This window comes from Pleurodeles waltl, chromosome 9, assembly GCF_031143425.1.
Source record: "Pleurodeles waltl isolate 20211129_DDA chromosome 9, aPleWal1.hap1.20221129, whole genome shotgun sequence".
Taxonomy (NCBI): Eukaryota; Metazoa; Chordata; class Amphibia; order Caudata; family Salamandridae; genus Pleurodeles; species Pleurodeles waltl.
In genome coordinates this window covers 1,098,682,362-1,098,702,484 of record NC_090448.1, presented here as the reverse complement: position 1 = coordinate 1,098,702,484, position 20,123 = coordinate 1,098,682,362, and the positions used below count along the sequence as shown (strand labels likewise).

The window sequence follows — 20,123 nt, the reverse complement described above, 5'->3', positions numbered from 1 at the left end:
AAAGAAGAAAAGAGCAAAACCATACCACTCTCACTGGACAATGCGAGGATCTGCTCTCTTACAGTGAGCTATCTCTGCCAAAAATCATCCCTTGTGTTTCCATGATCAGCATAGGCCAAGTTGCATCAACTTATGTCATGTAAGCCAACTCACTGAGCTTCTGCCTACCAAACAATGACCCCATCAACTGGTAAGAAGCCTTTATCACCATCTCACTGACCCTAAAGTCCCCGAACTGGCTTCACATTCACAACTAAAGCACCAACCTATTGACTTAGCTTCAATACATCCGTGACGAACCTATGAAATAGCTTAATGACAAAATACAGAACTAGAACCCCAGGCGCCTCCTCAGCCAAAATATTCTCTGACTCCCCCGAAAATGCAGCAGCTCTAAAAGATGCAGATGCTTTGCTGTCTTTGGACCTCAGCCTATGGAACATGTTCGTGATGACCATCCCGGATTACGCCAATGACTTTGCATCAAGTGAAAAACAGGTAAATGTACAGTTACTTTTTCCATCATAAAGCAAACACTCTTAGAAGCAAAGAGCAGGTCTCAAGCAATAGAGGTACAAATATGAATAGTACACAAAAGCAACAGAGAAAGCCTGAAGCCAATTAGCTCAAGAATAAAGAGAGATATATTGGAAGATTACCCTGTTACACCATGGGCAAATCCAGCCAGGAGAAACTTCAAGAGCACAGACAAAATACCGAGTTTATCTTGTGTGTAATGTTGCATCATTAACAATCTTTTCCCCAAACAATTGAATCCTTTCTAACGTTTTAGCTAGAGGACATCAATACTTGGGAATTGTCTGTAAGAAACGGTTAGCTGAAGACGTCCAGCAAGACTTCATTTTCCGCTCTTGGAGACATGCAGAAGTATCTGTGAACATCACAGAAGGTAGACTTCTTACTACATATGCTTTCGTGCCTTGATCGGCATCATGCTGTCATAGTTGGACTGCAGCCCAATTCATACTCAGGCAACCTGAGGTGCCTTCAGTTCACAAGAACAACCTGGGTCACACCAGTGCATTTCATCATGGCATGAAGAAGACACGTGGGTAAATATAGAAAACCTAGAGCAGCCCTTGCGCCCTTAGCAATGTCTAGAGGTTACAATCAACCAGTAAAAGGATACTTTGAGGATTTCATAAACTACGAAGGCAAAGATGACAACATCAGCCTTGATTGGAGAGCGAGTCCTTGTGTTAATTCTTCCTCAAGGAGATAAAACTCGCCATGAGATACTGTTGTTTTCTATGGTGCGCTCTGCACTGTTCCCAGAGATGAGTCCTCTATGAATAAATTCCCACAGCTAAACCACCAAAGGCTTAGTGGAGGAATGTAGGGATATGCGAAAAACAGAACTGGGGGGAGGTGAGACTATCAATCCTAAATTCTTGCAAATGGAGTGCAATGATGTAGACATCATTGTGCTCTTCCTGTTGCTTGCCTGAACATCCTGCTTCATTATAAACAATCCGGGGTCATAAATCAGCCCTGCTGCCCTTCTTCAATGTGTTGCTACTCTCTAGCTAGGTTCATGATCTGCAACTACCCATGCACGTATCCATACATATCAGACATCAACACCGTGATATCATTCAAGAGTCAACAATGCTGCTTTCACCATTGAGTGCATTCCTGTTTGTCCCTCATCATAAAACCAAAATCTGAAAAGCTTTATTTTTGGCTACAGTCATCTGACCAGACACACCCCAAGTTCTATAGTAGATATACTGAGCACCTCACAGCTGAGGAATGCTGTTCTAAGGTTCCGACTGCACAGATCAACATTATGCAGGCAGCAGTAACCAGCCTGCAGCCACAATACCAATTGTTCACTCGTTGTTATAATGCAGGCAAGGGGAGCAACTACTACAGCAAGGTTTAACATGCATAAAGATACAGTTTGCCACATTGCATGTACATATGCACACATGTGAAGTATACTGACAGTCCGTATTCAATCAAATAACATTGCAGGCACACACAAGGCACTTTAGAAAATGAGAAAATATTATGTTGTGTCTATTTACAAATAAATTAAAGTAAATAAAGTGAGCTAAATAGAAATCATTATTTCTCAAGCCCCGCTGTAATGCAGTCTCAATTAGATGGAAAAGAGAAAAGGGGATCCACTCAAGCATACCTTATAGAATGACCAGTGGTGGCTCCTCTGCTATGGCAGAGGAGCGTCGCCTCCCCCGCCAACAGCAGAAGCTGCAAACCTTTCACAACAAAAGGATAATAAACTAGGTTTATTATCCTCTTATGTGAAAGTGGAGGGCATTGGCGGTGACGTGCAGTGCGTGGAGTGCACTGTGGATGGGCCGGCCAAACACACATGCGCACTGTGCTCTCCCCAGCCCAGCACTGTGCTGCCGGGCTGGAGAGGGCAGGCACAGGCTCCCAGTCTGCCTGGGAGCGCCCTGGCTGCGGTGTTCTGAGTAACATCAAATAGACAACAAGAGCAACAGCGTGTTGCCATGACTTACTGATGAAAGTGTGACACTCTTTTTTTGCCATAGGATTCCAGAAACCACTGAAACTTGTAATGTTTTTAATGATCCAGCGCGGAAAAAAACTGAGGTAAGTTTAATTTGTGGTTCATTTCTGTTTCCTTAATTTGAAAATACACACACTCCTGCCTTCAACCACTGGCTGGTGGCAGAAAAGCAAGCCTCAACGTAGAGAACATACTCCTCCCACCAGCCATAGAGCAATAGCATGCTGATTCCAAGTTAGGGCACTAGAGGTTCCAGAATTCCTAGGAAGCTTAAGATAAGGGCCGAGTTCCCACCTTTATGTGCTCATGACTACCTGCTGTGTCTCGGTCTTTGGCTGGCCTATCAAACCCAACACTCCGAGGTTCTCCAAGCGTGTTAAATATTGGAATTCTTGGAATAAGAAGGCAATATGCCTCAAAATTGCTCCTCTCTTTGCTCAATAGACACGGAGATCGTTTCTGTGCCCAAAAGGTCCTAAATGAAATAGAACCAGCCTCGGTGTGTAAGTTTAATGCAAAGGACCCTCACCCTTGAATTACCTTTTTGAAGGCCTCATCAGGAAAACACAATCCAGTGGCAACATCCTAGATGTCTGGAATCATTCTCCCTTTAGGAAACATGAATATGTTTCTGGAGCTGAGACAAGGCTTGATGAACTCATTATGGTCTTTTATTATAAATGACGGAATAAGGAGGCCTAAAATGTGTTGTTCTCGCCACAGTGGCAGGCTGAGATTAGTTGTGCACTGTTTTTCAGAAACACCAATATAAATCAGATGTAAAGCTACAGCTTTGTATTAATTAATGTATGTGCCTGAAATGCATTCGCTATCTACACACTTCATAACCTTAGAGATAGTTTTGAAATTAATTATGTCCAGTACAGGTGATGTTTTCCATCTTTGAAGTGAAAAATTGAATCTTGCGAGGCCATTATACCTGGACATTAAACAGGGACGGGGTCCACAACTTCTGTATTTATCTCAAATGCCAAGGAGATTGGTTGTGTCAGTTCATTTAGGTGGAATCTCATACCGGGCAGAACTGACCCTCATACTTCTCTTGGCATACTCATTGCATAGCCTGCCCTTCATGCTAATTTAACAAGTACTGCAACGTTGTTTCTATGAACTATCTATTTTTTCTGACACATTACTCAGAAGCATCTCAAAGATGAACTATGTTTTGGCGTTCTGAAAACAAACTCGAATTAAGAGACAGAAAAAAACATTATTCTCTAATCTTCCACAAAAAAAGGGACTTCAACACAGTAATTGAAAAATGAACTGCCACTATGGTGGATGACAAAACATTCTAGAATAGCAACTAATGTTGCCTAATGTCCGTAATTACCCATAGCTTGGAAAAACATCATTCTTGTGCTAGTCTTTCCCATTAAGTATATCTCCCGCCGTATATCGTGCCACACTGCAATTCCAGTTGCATATTCACATGAAACATGGGCTTTTTCCGAAGATAATCAAATGTGGGGGTGCAACTAGACAAGCTTCCCGCTGGTCACAGATTGGAATGGTACCCAACCGCAAGGAGGTGGGGAACCACCCTAAAGATCTTGTGCTGAATGGGGGCTGTCGTAGTCAAGCCTGGAAGGCCAGCTCGCCATTCATTCCAGCGACGATTCCAACATGGCGCCCACTACTTGGTCCTCATGTGGAGCGAGTGAATCTGAGGGCAGACCATGCGAGGGAACTCCAGTCAGGGTAGCCAAGGGAAAAATACGGTGTTTATGTGGATGAAGGGGTGGAGGGGCTTGGGAAGTGGATGGAGAAGATGAGAGGAACGGTGGCTGGGCCTGACAGTAGTCTAAGGAACTTTGATGGCCCGCGATTTCTGTTTCCTGAGGAAGATCAGTGCTCGAGCTGCGCCTCCCGCACGACACCCGGGTGTGAAGAGTAGGTTCTTCTTCCTGGCTGCAGAGGGCGATTCATAGAGGTCCCAGTAGTCAGTAGCTTCTCTCACTGCCCCTTCAGCCCCTCTCATGCGCCCTGCTTGTAAATTCATTTATTTTAACATTATATGCCAGCGTCATATTTGGGGAATCTGTAGCTCGCCCGCCCCCAACGCCCCCGTCCCCCAACCTTACCGACCAAGTTACGCCCCTGACAGTGATAAGGACGGTGTCAAAGAAAGCGCCTAAAACGGAGACCGCGGCGTTCTCATGATGCTCCCGGAGGTCCAACATTGGGCCCTGGGGAAAGGATGTGGAAAGGCCAGAGCTGCCCACACTGGAGCTGGGGAACCAGGTCCGAGCCTCTGCGTCGGCCCAGCATCCGGGGATTCTAGGCAAATCACGAAATCACCCTGTGCCGACCAAACACCAACGTGTGCACATAACTGGTGCGCATGTAAAGCGCTCCAATGCCTAAGGGTCGAGTTCTAGCAAAAAATAAAGAAATACAGCATTCTTACACGCATGGAGAGTCCGTGCGCAGCAGACTGTCACATTAGTACGGTCTCCGCAGTAAACATGTTAACGTGTTATTTTTGATCAGATTGCCTCCCTAAGACCCACCAGTATGACTAAACACTGCCCTTTTACGGGCAAAGTGGAGATGGATCAGAGTGTCTCTGAGCAACAAAGCTGAAGTATAATGTCAACAAAGTGGGCCGAGCTCCTTAACAGCAGTAATGCACCATGGGACAAATAAACAGGATACAAATGAACGAGTAAGAACGAGTAAGCACGAGACAGCTAGCGAATTCGGACTCATTTTAAAGGGCGCTGCACTGAGCCAGCGGAAGGAAACAGGCAGTGAACGGGCCCGAGAAGAAAGCACAGCTTGGAGCATCTCTGTCCCGCCCACGGAGGTAAAACACATGGCATGATGCACTGATGCGGCCCTGTCCTAGGCCAGGAGCACGGAATGTTCTCTGTGCTGGGCCGGAAGTGTACAGAGCCGAAGAACTGCTGACAAACAGGCCCAGGCTGAAAACAGCGCCCAGCTGGGGTGCTGAAGGGACAGCGCCTGGGAGCTCTGGAAGACTTGTCCGACTGGCAGGAAAAATCTACCTCCAGAGGCAAGCCGAAACAAGCATTTGCAATGCAACGGGTCTCGCGTTTGCTTGAGCTAGAGCAATTAGCATTGTAAACTCCTAACTGGACTTTTCTTGCCACATAAACTGAAAATGAAAATAACAGTTTCACATAACTAACTGGACTTTTCTTGCCATATAATCTGAAAAGTAAAAGTTTCACATAAGCGAGCTGACAGCCGCCATCAGTGCAAAGCAGACACACAAAGGGAAATAAAAGTTCGCTCGTAGTGAAACCTATCGGCAAAAGTGCAATTATCCATGTAACAGGCAAAAGTGCAACTAATTATGTAACATGGTTAATGTCATGCAAAGCGCTCGTCTTCTGCCCAGCAAGATCGTGCTGCGAAAAAAGAGAAAAAGTAGTCCAGAAACCGGACGGAAAACGTGGAGCCTCGTATGTTTTCAGTACTTGGTCGCTGCACTCGAGGAGGGCTAAACACCAGATAAGGCATGACTATGCCTTTCACTAATGAAAGCAAGCAGATTTTAAAAGGCAAGAAACAAACCAGTGAAAGAGGCTGACGTGACATGGGCGTGGTTTGAAGCCCAAAGAGAGATTACAACACGGGGTGGAGCGCTTAGCGCTCGCCCCTAATAAATGAAAAATGTGACTCATCTCAATGCGTAAGCCATATCCATGCCCACTCTGAGCGGTGCAAACAGCACGTGTATTTCAGGGGGCAGTCTCAAAGGAATGCAATATAAAATACGTTTTAATATATTTTGTACAGCACCAAAACTTAAAGGCTTGGCGTCTCCAATTCAGCAGGGTTGCATTTCTGATGCGAAATAAGCCTTTTGTGTTTCTTGATGCACTTTCCCCTCGACCACTCCCTCTACAGAGGAGATGGAGGCACCCATGGGACAACTTTGATTGCACTGGGCAGATTCACTCAGAGCCTGAACAATATGTCCATTAGTGCTCCGTTTCCACTAAGGCTCTTTCGTGGAATTACCCATTAATTTCCTAATAAGATCTCCGGTCAACAGTATAGTAAGCCCTTACCTTTATTGAGGTATGCATGTATAGGGAGACATGTATACCCTGAACCCAGCAACGGAGCCCTGCACATTAGAGGGGGTGATACTGTTAGCTAGAAGAGGTGGGCACAGAAGCGCACAGGAAAGGACGAGGGTCACCATCAAACAGCGGGAGGTATGAGATACAGAAGCTGGTGGTTTGCGGTTTAGGTGGAGGGTGAGGCATGGGTGTGATGGGCCAGAGCACGGTTGACGGGGCTGGGGGGAGGGGTGGACAGCACATAATAGAGCTCTTTCAGATGGATATGAAAGCCAAGAAGTTACTAATGACTTAAGGCCTCAGTTTGGCAGATGCTTGCATCTGTCAAAAATTGCACATAACCATTTCGCCAGCCTTGTGTTTAAACATCCAATGTAGAGCTGGGAGAATCCAAAGAGTCCCACTGGCGGAACCTCCGTGGAATCCACCACCCTACCCTGACAGCACATCTGTCACTGAGCCTCCAGGTCACACACTGATTGTCCCTGGCCCGCAAGGTAAATACAAGGCCTCACAGATCCAAGCAGGAAAGACTTACAGTGCCCCTCCCCCACCATACACGGAAGAAAACTCCCTGTGCGTAGGGTCATTTTTTGCCTCAAGCAAACAAACCCATGGTTAAGAAGTGTGTTTGTATAAAACAAAAATGTATGCTGATAAGTACCAAAATAACATGTCCCTTTATGGCATACCGGTTTGCCTACAATGAATCCGCCACACCGGCAGATGCACAGTAGGTATTTTGTGATCCCCTCCCCAGGGATCTCAAAATAAGCCAAGCCGTCTGCTAGGGTCTAAATTAAGGCCTTTGCCCCACAGGACAAATATTTGTAATCAAGCAGGGAGGTAGGGCTTCTGGTTAAGCTTCAGTGGGTCAGAGGGGAACTTTAAAGGCACTATAACAAAATGTCCAGTGGAGAAAAGGGGTTGCAGCGGTGTTCAATGTGCAGCTCTAGTTTCCCAGAGATGGTCACCATCCATCAGCATTGGGTCACTGACCGCAATTTCTACCTCTGGGGAATAACATGCAGGTATCGGGCTTAGCGTGCAATTTGCTGCATGGTTATTCCCTAGTATTTCACAAAGGAGAGTTTAGCTGCTTGCTCTGAAAAAATCTTACGGTGGAATACCACTCACCAGCGGTGTCTCTCAAAGCTTATCATTTGGATGCACAATTCGTAAAGAGATTCCAATGTTACTGCACAACCACCGCCTTGCCTATGCGCTGGAGCACACAACATTTATTAACACAGGCCCAATAGCATTTCCTGTCAGTTCCATCAGTGGAGACCTTAACTAAATCCTGGAGGAGGAGAACAGAGCAGCAGAAACTTCAAACTTGCTGGCAAATATTTCCAGGACACCATAGCTTAATTAAGCCTCACCAGCAACTATAGAGCTAGTCAAAGTGGGGAACCTTTCCGGGTCAATCTAGACAGAGTAGTATAAAGACATCCCCCCCCACCCCCAGAAGCAGTATTCAAGTCAGTGTTATTACCAATGATCCTGCTACTCCAGGGTGAGATTTTAACACACTGTCAGCTGTAATCAGTGTTTCCCAAACCCACTTTTCCTCATGCACCCGGATTCCCTTTGCAGTCTTTGAAGTCACATGCAAGAGATGGATGGGTTCGCCTAGGGAGGGTGATTGACCTCTCTAGCCTGCACATCCTTACACAAGGACCATGACATGTGCATGGGTGCGTGCACGTGCGTGTATGCACATTTGGATCTCAGAGGAAGAAGGACCACATGCCTCTCCAAAGGAAATAGAAGGCCTTGGTATGTTGTCTAGAGTTGGGAACATGCTTGGTAATAGAAAGTTTAGGGCTACAGGGCCTCCTTGAAAGAGAAGAGGTCAGCTTGGCTGGGATCAACTACAACTCGTTTCAGGGAGGCCAGAACAGAGGCTGAAGACATAATCAAAATAATAAACGTGCAAAACAGGGATGCGTGCAAGCAGATTCTAACTGGAGCACACCCTCTTCAAAAACAGCAGGGGGAAAATTAACAGGTCTCGCCTGCAAACGGCTATCTGAACTGGTATTAGCTAATGGCAATAAGGCTCTGCCAAAGACTGGATGCAGTGGGCAAAGGGGAGGTCTGTTCAGTATGCTTCTTGATTGCCCAAGGAGAGGGCAACTCCTCTCAGTAGCCATGGTGTGCATAGTACAAACATACAAGAAAGGTGTCATGTGTCTCCATTAGAGAGACCCAATTAGCTGGAAAAAACCCTAAGGTAAACCTCCTCAGCAAACTGATAATGATTGATTGAAGAGGACCATTTATGTTTTAGTATATAAGCCAGACACCAAGCTCCCCCCTTTCATCAGGAAGACAGAATAGTCAAATCAAAGAATTCACAAGAAGCATCCAAGTGATGTCCAGCTGCAAGAAGCAAAAATCAGTGACAAAAACAAAGAACAGGTGAGCAACGAACACAACGGAAAATAGGGAACGAATGGATTGTGAGACATCTCCTTTCATGATTGTCTCCGTCACGCATGATTCATCTGGACAATGCATCGCCTTGGGAAGCACAGGACAAAAGAGTGATCCCTATCAGTGAAGCCCTCGCCCCCATCCTCAACCCCTTCATCAATTCAGCCATCTTTCCAGAATCATGGAATCATGCAGCCGTCAACGCCCTCCTAAAGAAACCCTTACTGGACCCAACCAAATTCGCACATTACCAACCAATATCCTTCCTACCTACCCAGCCAAACTCTTGGAAAAATTCATTAACAGACACCTCTCCAACCACCTTGTCGAACACCAGCTTCTCAATGCCACGCAATCAGGGTTCGGACCCAACCACAGCAGAGAAACTGCCCTCATAGCAGAAATAGAGGACATATGGATGATCCTCAAAAGGGTGGGAACCAGAGCCTTCATCCTTCTAGACCTATCAGCAGCCTTCAACACTGTCTCCCATCCTATCATAATCTGACGATTCCACATAGCAGACATCCAGGTACATGCCCTTAAATGGATCTGCTCTCTCCTCACCAGAAGAACACAAACCGTCAACATGCCCCCCTACACCTCTGAAGCGCGAGATCCAATCAGTGGAGTCCTGCAGGGCTCCTCGCTCAGACAGACGCTCTTCAACATCTGCACAACTCCTCTGGCCAGTGACATATAGGCCCACAACCTACACCTCACAACCTAAAATTCTTCACTTACGCTAATGACACTCAACTGATACCGTTCCTCTCAAACAAAACACGCAGGAACGCAATCTCCCAAACCCTCATCACTAGCAAACTAGACTATGTGAAAACCCGGTACGCAGGGTTAACCAAGCAGCTCACACAAAGACAGAAGACCATCCAAAACATAGCAGCCTGACTAGCCCTCAACCTCCCATGCTGAGCCCATATCACACTACAGCTTAGGGAACTCCATTGGCTTCTGATACCCAAGTGTGCACACTTCAAACTCCTCATGCACACCTAAAGCACTCCACAACACAGCCCAGCCTACCTGAATAGCCACATTCACTATCATCAACCTTCTAGAGACCTCTGCTTTACCGGTTTCTCATTAGCACACACCCTACACATACACAGAAACAGAGCAGGGGCCAACACCTTCCCCTACCTGGTTCCTGCCACCTGGTACGACCTCCCTCAACATATCACAACCTTCTACTCTTTTCTTGATTCTTGAAATAATGGCTTTTGGAGTTAACCCTCTAGGGCTGGGGGTCTCACACCTGCTACAGAGCACTTGGATACCTTCACAGGTGATTGGCGTGCTATAAAAACATTGTTAACATAACATAACATTGAAGTTTCCTAGGATCACAGAAAGTGCAACTGGTCTTTCTCTGCACTTTCTGGAGCCCACAGTGGGCCACGTAATACCTGGCTAGCAAAACTGCAACAAAAGCCAGTGTTAAAGTTAGCATATAAAGAAGTCTAAAAAATATATATATATTTTGTTACACCTTTCCAAGAGTTAGGTTCTGAATTTTTTACATTGTATGCTGCATCAAAGGATCTGAGAAAATATTATATAGTAATGAAATATTCTTCTGTTTGTAGATAATCAGCTAGCAGAATTCTGTTGATCATGGGGATTAGAACGGCAGAGGGAATTCTGCCAGTGAATATTCCTCTGAATTTATCAGTTCCTTAATAAATCAGAGTATTTTTTGCTATCTCCTAACTTCAACTCCAACCGGATTCCAAGTTGCACTGGATCGGGATTTAGAGCAGGTATATCCCTGCCAGTTGTTCAGGATAACCACTGTGTAAATAATTTCCAGCTCAATTCATATCCTATACATTTATCTTATGTGATTATCCTACAAATCATGATTCGAACCTCCTTGTCCTACATTAGACAACCTTTATTTAGAAGGAGGCCAACTAGATCCCAGGCACGAGAACCACGGGATCCAGCCACACCACAAAATGGCCTCCTGCATATTCACTGCCAGTAAGTTGGAAATGCAATTTCTTTGGACGATCACACATTATTTATATCCCTCCCGTTGTGCAAGCAGCAGTACTGGATTTCCTTTTACGGGAGCTGCTGTGCACGATTTTCTGTTCTGCAATTAATATACTATAGTGTTTTTTTCATCATACTGTTTCGCTGCACAGACTGCTTTCCTGCAAAGTTGTGCATTGGCAGAGTTTGTTTTATTAGAAATTTTGTACCTCCAGACATTGAATTTCACTTCTCAGCATCCAGTCATTTGCAGCATCCACTCTTCCAGCAAATTCAGCAGACTCAGCAATTTGAGCAGCTGCTCAGTTTCACCACCATGACGGTCAGTGATCAAAACCTTAGACTGCAATCCTAGCACTGACCTTCAAGGACCATGACCTCACACTGAGAGTCGGGCACAACATGCACTGTTTGTTGCAATGGCATACGTGTTCTATTTGTAGCTTTTTTGATAGCTCTAACAAATTATGGGAATTTTTGCCAGCCCACCAACGTCTTCCTAAATAAGGTTAGCACATATATCACAAGCATTCGCAATACAATAGGTCTCACATTTGTGAGTGTTAGAGCTATTGGTGTTGTAAATGTAAATGTTTTTTACTTATGTGTTTTTGACTGGAGTGGATGTATCAGGTGTGCAGTGGAATGTGGTATGGTGTGTAGTGGAATTATGTGGGTAGAAATTATGTGGTATTGAGATTATTAGAATTATCTGGAGTCGGACTGTGTGTTATGAAGAGTAATTATGTGGTGTGGTATTTTGTGTTATGTAGTGGAGTTTAATTATGTGGTGTGCTGTTGAATTTTGTGAGCTGATGTGGAATTATGCGATGTGGACTGTATGCATGTGGTGTGTTATTTAATTGTGTTGTTGATTTGTATTATGTGGTTTCTTGTTAAATTATGTGGTGTGGAATGGAAATGTGGAGACTGGTAGAACCTGGTCTACGTCAAAGAATGTTCTCACAATGTCTGTGTTATAGTGGTGGAGCACAGAGACCACCAGGCAGACAGTGGCATAGAACTGGTGTTCATTAACAGCTGGCACAGATGAGACACAGAGTTCGAGTTTGCATTGCTACTGTGGAAGAAAGAATGTGCCCCTGCCTGTGCAAATTCATTTATAGCTCTACCAGTTTAAGCCCTTGCACATTATTTTGACTACATATGTGCGTGACTGGTGTAAAATGCACCCCCTTGTCTGCCTTACTAACAAGGGATGTCCTGTTTTTCTTGATCCTGACATTTTAGAGAATCAACTCAGACATTCTGCAGGGCCTAGGGAAGAATCTTTAGCTGTGACCAGAAAGAAAAGTGTAACCTGACTCCAGCAACAGCGTACAGACCTAGGCCCTCATTATGAACATGGCGGTCTGGGCCACCATGCCAGCAATGGTGGTAATTACCACCACTGTCATGACGGCCCAGACCGCCATATAATAGACATGGCAAAACCGCCACTGGCGTAATTCCGCCACCGCCAGGCTTCTGGCACTAGGCAGCCTGGCGATGGCGGAGTTACATATCCGACAGGGCAGCGCTGCCTGCCAGATAATGTACCTGATTCCACCAGCCTTTCCCTGGCGGTTCACCCCGCCAGGGATAGGATAGGGGAATGGGTGCCTTGGGGCCCCTGCACTGCCCATGCACTTGGCATGGGTAGTGCAGAGCACCCCATGCACAGCCCCATCGCGCATGTCACTGCCCGATATACGAGCAGAGATATGCGCGATGGGTGCTGCTGCACCCGCCGCACTGCTACATTGCTGCCAGCTCCAAGCCCAGCAGTCCACTGGGCCGGCTGGCAGAAACACTGTTTCCACCCACCGGCCCAGCGGAATGATAATTATTTGGCCGGCGGGGTCTCCAGCGCGCTGGCGGTCTTTTGTAGACCACCAGCGCCAAACAGGGTGGGTTTTTCCACCAAGTTCATAATGAGGGCCATAGTTTGTTAATAAAAAAGCCCAAATAGTGATACAGTAATGCCGTTACGCTACTCCATGGTCCTAATTGTCCATGCTGACCACGTTTAGTTTCCGTAAAGGGTAGTGTCTGAGTTTCTGGCTTACTTCTGTGGTGAGCACAGACGGTCGGTTGACACTTATGGATGTAATTTCTTTCTGTGATGGACAATAACAAAACTGCAATAAAAGCCAGTGTTAAAGTTAGCGTATAAAGAAGTCTAAAAATATATATATATATACATATATATATTGTTACATCTTTCCAAGAGTTAGGTTCTGAATTTTTTACATTGTATGCTGCATCAAAGGATCTGAGAAAGTATTAAATAGTAATGGAATAGTCTTCTGTTTGTGGACAATCAGCTAGCAGAATTCTGTTGATCATGGGGATTAGAACACAGAGGGAACACAAACAGTGGAGTACTTTTTGACACTGTTCACTGCATTCACTTGTTTTCATTGGGACTTTTGTGCGCTGTAAAGTCGCCTCCGACTGCAGTATAGCCTTGAAAATTGCAAGTAAATAAAAGTTGTTACCATATACCTGAGGCTGAACAACTTCTATCAATACAGATGTACAACATAGGTACCGCAAAAGATTTCAAAGGGTTTTCCTTTCCTGGCTATTAAATAAATTTATTTTTCTACTCAGTGGAGTAAGTATTGCACAGTAAAGAAGCAACAATTCCTTTGTCTGGGTTCGAATTTCACAGACAAACAGAGCAGTAGTTTTCTCAATTCAGCCACTACATAGGTATCCCCTCTGTCCTGATTTGAATTAAAGATGAATTGCTTTGCCTTTATTTCTTGGCACATGAAGTTAGAGTGACTGAGAGTGCGCAAGCCTGTGACAAGTACTCAACTGATTTGCAGAGCAAAGGGGGATGCATATAGGGGCAGAGGATAGGTGCTTGATTTGAGTGAAGAGGAAATGGAATGCACACTAAAGGTGGAACAGTGGAGGAAAGAGGCTGAAAACTAGGATGGAGGATAGGGCAGTCACGGCTCGTGGAAGGGAAAAGGGGCCAGGCAGCGCATGGCGGGTATGACAAAAAAAACAACATATCTTTCTCACCTGCCGCACTGGTCCTCCGCTGCAGGCACAGGCTCCCAGCCTGCTCTGTATCCAATACTAATGCTGCTGGCAACATGAAAGCAGCGTTAGGACTGGATTGAGCGCTCCGAGGCAGAGTGAGAGTCTATGCCTGCTCTCTCCCACCCAACAATACAGTGCTGGGTTGGAGAGAGCTAAGTGTGCATGTATGTTTGGCCAGCCTGAGACAGCCAGCCAAACATACATGCGCACTGAGGGGGAGAGCTGCGCCCCCCCCCTCGGTCCCTGTCACGCCCCATGGCCCGCCCCTTTTACAGTAAACCCATATTAAACAGTTTATTATGATTTACTGTAAACGTTTTGCAGATGCTGCTGCTGGTGGGGGCGAGCTGCATTCATGGGTCAGAGGGTAAATGGGCTGCATATAGCGGTGGAAGCAAGTGAGTACATGAGAGGATGGAGCACAGACGATGAATACACAAGGGCCATAACAGAAACAGAAAGCACACAGTGGCAGAGGGCTGCCACTGCATATGAGGGTGGTGGACAGTGGAATGCATACGAGGGTGGAGGACAACCGAATACATATGAATGCGAAGGACGGGAATACATATGAGGGAGGAGGACAGTGGAAAGCGGACAGCGGAATGCATACGAGGGCGGAGGACAGCGGAATGCATACGAGGGCGGAGGACAGCGGAATGCATACGAGGGCGGAGGACAGCGGAATGCATACGAGGACGGAGGACAGCGGAATGCATACGAGGACGGAGGATAGCGGAATGCATACGAGGACGGAGGACGGAGGACAGCGGAATGCATACGAGGGCGGAGGACAGCGGAATGCATATGAGGGCGGAGGACAGCGGACAGCGGAATGCATACGAGGACGGAGGACAGCGGACAGCGGAATGCATACGAGGGCGGAGGACAGCGGAATGCATACGAGGGCGGAGGACAGCGGAATGCATACGAGGGCTGGGGACAGCGGAATGCATACGAGGACAGAGGACAGCGGAATGCATACGAGGACGGAGGACGGAGGACAGCGGAATGCATACGAGGGCGGAGGACAGCGGACAGCGGAATGCATACGAGGGCGGAGGACTGCGGACAGCGGAATGCATACGAGGACGGAGGACAGCGGACAGCGGAATGCATACGAGGGCGGAGGACAGCGGAATGCATACGAGGGCGGAGGACAGCGGAATGCATACGAGGGCGGAGGACAGCGGAATGCATACGAGGGCGGAGGACAGCGGAATGCATACGATGGCGGAGGACAGCGGAATGCATACGATGGCGGAGGACAGCGGAATGCATACGAGGGCGGAGGACAGCGGAATGCTTACAAAGGTGGAGGCCAGGGGAATACATACGAGGGTGGTGGGCAGTGGAATGCATACGAAGGTGGAGGATAGAGGAAGGGATTGGAGGGCGGAAGACAGAGGAAGGCATACAATAGAGTGCAGTGTCTGCTGCATACACAAGGACCATGGAGGAGCACTCGAACATGACATAATGGTTGACAAGGGCCCTCATAAGCTACCTCTGAAAGCATGGGCTCTAGCGAAGGCTTCGAGGAGGTTCTCTCCGTAGTGCCAGCATTATCAAAGCCAGAAAAAAGTAGCATTTCACAGACCCACTCAGTAAACAAGCACTGGGATGGCGCCCACATGAAGGGATGTTCGCAAAAGATGGGGGTACTCAAACTGCTGACAAGAGAGGGCTCCATCACTCACAGCACAACCTGCGGCATCAGTAGAAGTGAAATACTCAAATACACCAAGAAAAACAAGGTGAGAACAGGAATAAAGAGGTTGCAGCGGGATAAGGGGATCCAAGCAGTGCGGCTGAAGTCTGTTACACTGTAGCCTGCCTCGCCACCGCCTACAGCTCAGCCCTCGTGTTTCCTCCACCTCTTTCAATACGGTCCTTGTTGGCAGACACTGCAGGCTCCCAAACACACACATAGAGATAGACAATGGACAACAATACTAGGGCCGGAGAAAAGAAAGTAACAGTTTTTCGTACTCTTAAGGGTTCCACTCAGCTCAGCCTCTCCTGCTACTGAGCCCAAAGCAATCCGAGCTGCGTTACATAAATGCCCTTTATGAATATGTGATGGTGAAAAGTAATGTTCCACTGCCAGCTTTTGCTCTCCTCGCCTGAGGGCACCCGGGAGGATACCCTTAGCGGCTTGTTCGACTGTGGAAGAATGTTTACAATCTCCGTCTGAGTCAGTGCCTAGCGCTACACAAACATACTGTGCGGAGGTTCTCATTAAAGGGATGACTTGCAAGCAACGCATCCATTGACGTGTGTGTCAACGCTACATGCGTAATTACAGAACGTGAGAGAATCCCTCTGGTGATACCGATAAGTAAATAATGTAAAGAACTAAACAAATACATTAAGAAACTGCTAACAACAGGGAACGGAAGCATAGATCTGTACAATTTCGGTTATCAAATTTTGTTTTGCTGCTTTATATAATCGTGAACCCGACCCGAAGGTATTGGAGCACCAGTTACATTCCGGTAAGGAACCAACTAAAAAACATACACACCTTGGCAAAGAGGGCAGGGGGACTGGGAAGGATGAGAAGAAATAGTACCAGCATCGTAGCAGACAGGCACTAATCAAGAGAAATTAATGTGTACTTGGCCCGTACTCCACAGTTAAGAACAGAAGTGACATATTGGCTGCGTGAACCATTTAGGAGGCAGCAAAGAAGAGAGACACTGGAGTCAATCTATGGAAAGCAGCAGGGGGGATCAAAGTCCTTGTACTGAAGACAGTATGTCTTGCAGACAGCACCTGCATGCTGCCTAAGCTCAACCTAAAAATGACAGATACCTCATGCAAGCCTTGAATTAGAGGGGCAAACTATGTTAACAGTCTTGTCCCTCCGCAGGCAAAGGTACACGTAGGCAGGAGAGATTGGGAGCAGATATAGGGCAAATGGGACAGCTCTAAGGAAGTAAGACTGGTAAGATTGCTCAAAACACTGCAATATTTAAGAATTACTTTACTGGGTGTTAAGGATTGAACTGCATTCTAGCATTTCTATAGACCTCTCCTGCTCCTTGACAATGCCCTAAAGCGCTTTGTGCTTGATCGATTAACAAGGGACTCACTTTATTGTGTGTGGCTGTAAGAGTGTGCTTGTTAAGGTGTCACCTATGCGTGGAGTGTTTTGAATTAAACTCACAAAAGGTAGGGTAGTTAGTTATTTGGCTCACCTTCGCCCAAGGTGGTATTCCCTATCTCATGAGCAGAAAAAAAAAAGAAAAAAAAACACGCCTCACTCACTTGTTTGTGGCATGCTTCATTATCTGCCAGTCCACCCCACCATTTTAGGACATTGCCAACACAGTGATTTCAAACTTTTTCGTATACAAAGAACTCAAAATAAAGTAATTCTAGTCAGTTTAGGGGTCCAGGTATACTAGAAGGAGAGAAACGCTTTGGTGGATCGGAGTAGGTTGCAAGGCGGGACCAGCGTCTTGATGAATGTGTGACTAGAGGAGAGGTCTCCCACCGTAGCGACTTAAATGGTTGGACCATGAAGACTACAGGTGTGAGACGTTGTTATGACAGAGGCAAGAACTAAGGCCTGCAAGGTTGATTTTAAATACTGCTTTAAATACTTTCGGTTATGTTGATCCTCACCTTCTGATGCGCCGAGATACCCCTCCCGGGGTGATTAATATGCAATACAAATGTATTTAACTTAACATAACATACCATATAGGGGTACTGTTCTATGCCCTGACAAAGGCCCTGGACCCTCCCCCAGGTTATGTTTATCAGAGGAGGTAGGCCATAGGAGGCGTGGGTGCATTGAGTCATTGAATCTCAGTCACCCACGTTTAATGGAAGACCTTTTTAATCCTGCCCTGTGTACCCTTTGAATAAAGGATATGTCCTAGGTTTACACAGAGGTAGCTTTAACTTGAATATCTGGACCCCATAACGTCTGTGTGTTTAATGTGATGCGTGGAGGCAGTAGGGCCATAGTTTTTTCTCTACCTCTCTAGTGTGTGGAACAATGGAATGTTTTGAAGTCAAGTGTGAAGCCTACAGATATGCTCCAAAATTGATTTGGCAACAACATCCTATGTGTGAGGCAAATGAGAAAGAAGCCTGAGAGCATACAAGGTAGAGTAAACCTAGAGTTTGTCATTCTAGGAGCAGCAAATGTATTTGGTTTTATGAATTCTAGATTGCTCTTGATGACACAGATTCTTGATAACAGCCCACTCCAGAGCATGCTTATCTGAGGATAGCAATAAAGAGAAGGGGCATATTTCTGGATATGAAGTCTCTAATCTAACTGTACAGTCTTTCTGAACTCTTCAATGGATAGTCCAGATTTCAATAAACAGCTCTTTGTAACAAAGTCTTCTTGCTACTGGTAGTAGTTGTAGTTGTTTGAGGGCTGGAGAAATGTAGCCCTGTCTACTAAGGTTTAGGACTTGTCTGGCTGCAGCATTCTGGAATCATAGTAGATGGACTATTCGCTTTTTTGGTAGTGCAATGCAGAAGAAATTTGTACATTCAAGACATAACAATACTAAAGCAACTGAAGTCTGAATTTTGAGTCATAGGTCTTATTTGGGAAAGGGATTTTGCAAAGTTCTCATCATGAGGAAGGAATCCCAGGTCACTTTGTGAACTTGGGTTTCCAGTGATAGGTTGGAGCCCGTGATTGCGGCAATGTTCTTCTTCAATGTAGCTGGTGGAGGTCCTAGCTGCAGGATGCAAGCGGATGAGGGATCATAATTCTGTCATGTTTCACAACATTTCCATTTTAATGAGTTAAGATGGTTCTTTACAATCCAATAGTCTAATGCCTGCAGGTATTCATCGAGGATGGATCTTAAGGCCCAACAGTTTTTGAGTTTGAAGCTGATCTGGTTATCACCAGCAAAACTGTATCATGTAAACTTGAAGGAGTTCACAAGTTCAGGAATGGTGTTATGTATTTATTGGAGCGAGAGGGGCAATTTTAAGGCCCTTAGGAACCATTACCCAAGAGGTGAATGGCAAAGAGCCGAATGGTAAAAACATGAGAATTTGGATTGAGAGGTACGATTCTATCCAGTTGAGAACAATGCCTTGGAATTCCATGTTGTATGATTCATACCAGTAATTGGAGATCTACACGGTTGAATGGGAGCAGTAGTGTGACTTCACATGGTCTACGGTGTACTGGAGGATGTCCCAGATGGAACTTAATGCTGATTCTGTACTCCTTCCAAGGCTGAGTCCTGTGTGTCATGGAGAATCCTATCTGTTCAATTAAGCTGGAGATCTAATTGAATGTGTTGCACCAAGACATGGTTTGTTGAACATTAGTCTACAGTTTTCTGGGTCAGACTAATCAAGTCCCTTATTGTTTAGTATGGGTTTGATGTAAAATATTTACAGGCCACTCTGAAACGCTCCATTTCCTAGGGAGGAATTGGTGACTGTTCCAGGCAGTATAACAGTAGAGTTCTACATCACAATGCCATTATTTACTTTTAGACGGGATGGTCTACTAGAGAGCCCCCAATGTTTATGATTTTCATTAGATCACTGGTTTCTTTTAATGTTAGTAGATTGAAGGAGCACAGTCTAGATTGTGCTGGGGAGGTCGCACGATTTAGCAAGAATTGTAGTTGAGGACTGTTACTGCCTGCTTTTAGGGGAAAGTGTAAAAACAATCTCCACTTGAAGGGCAAAGTGGAGGTTCCTTTACAGAACACAAAAAACAAACCAATGAAGAAAACATTGCGTCCAAAGTAATGATACTTAGTTAGAAGCATGGACCAAAAGACAAAGCAATCAGTTGATCACTGTAAGAGATGAGGGCTGTTTTCATTATCTAGTTCTTCAATTATTTCACATGACACCGAAGTCCTGTAAATGCAACACGAGATTAATACACAGAAATCAGAAACAAAACTTGGTTCAGTGTGAATATCGTGCAATGTTCCCATCACCACTGAGAAAAATTGTGCAGCATAAAACATTTTAAGATAACACATAACATG

At 45.7% G+C, this 20,123-nt stretch overlaps 1 protein-coding gene across 1 annotated transcript in view; it reads right to left on the bottom strand.

Moving 5' to 3' along the window:
* The window catches only part of MAP3K9 (mitogen-activated protein kinase kinase kinase 9), a 264,229-nt gene that overhangs the window by 218,021 nt on the left and 26,085 nt on the right, over positions 1-20,123 (bottom strand). The window lies entirely within an intron of this gene.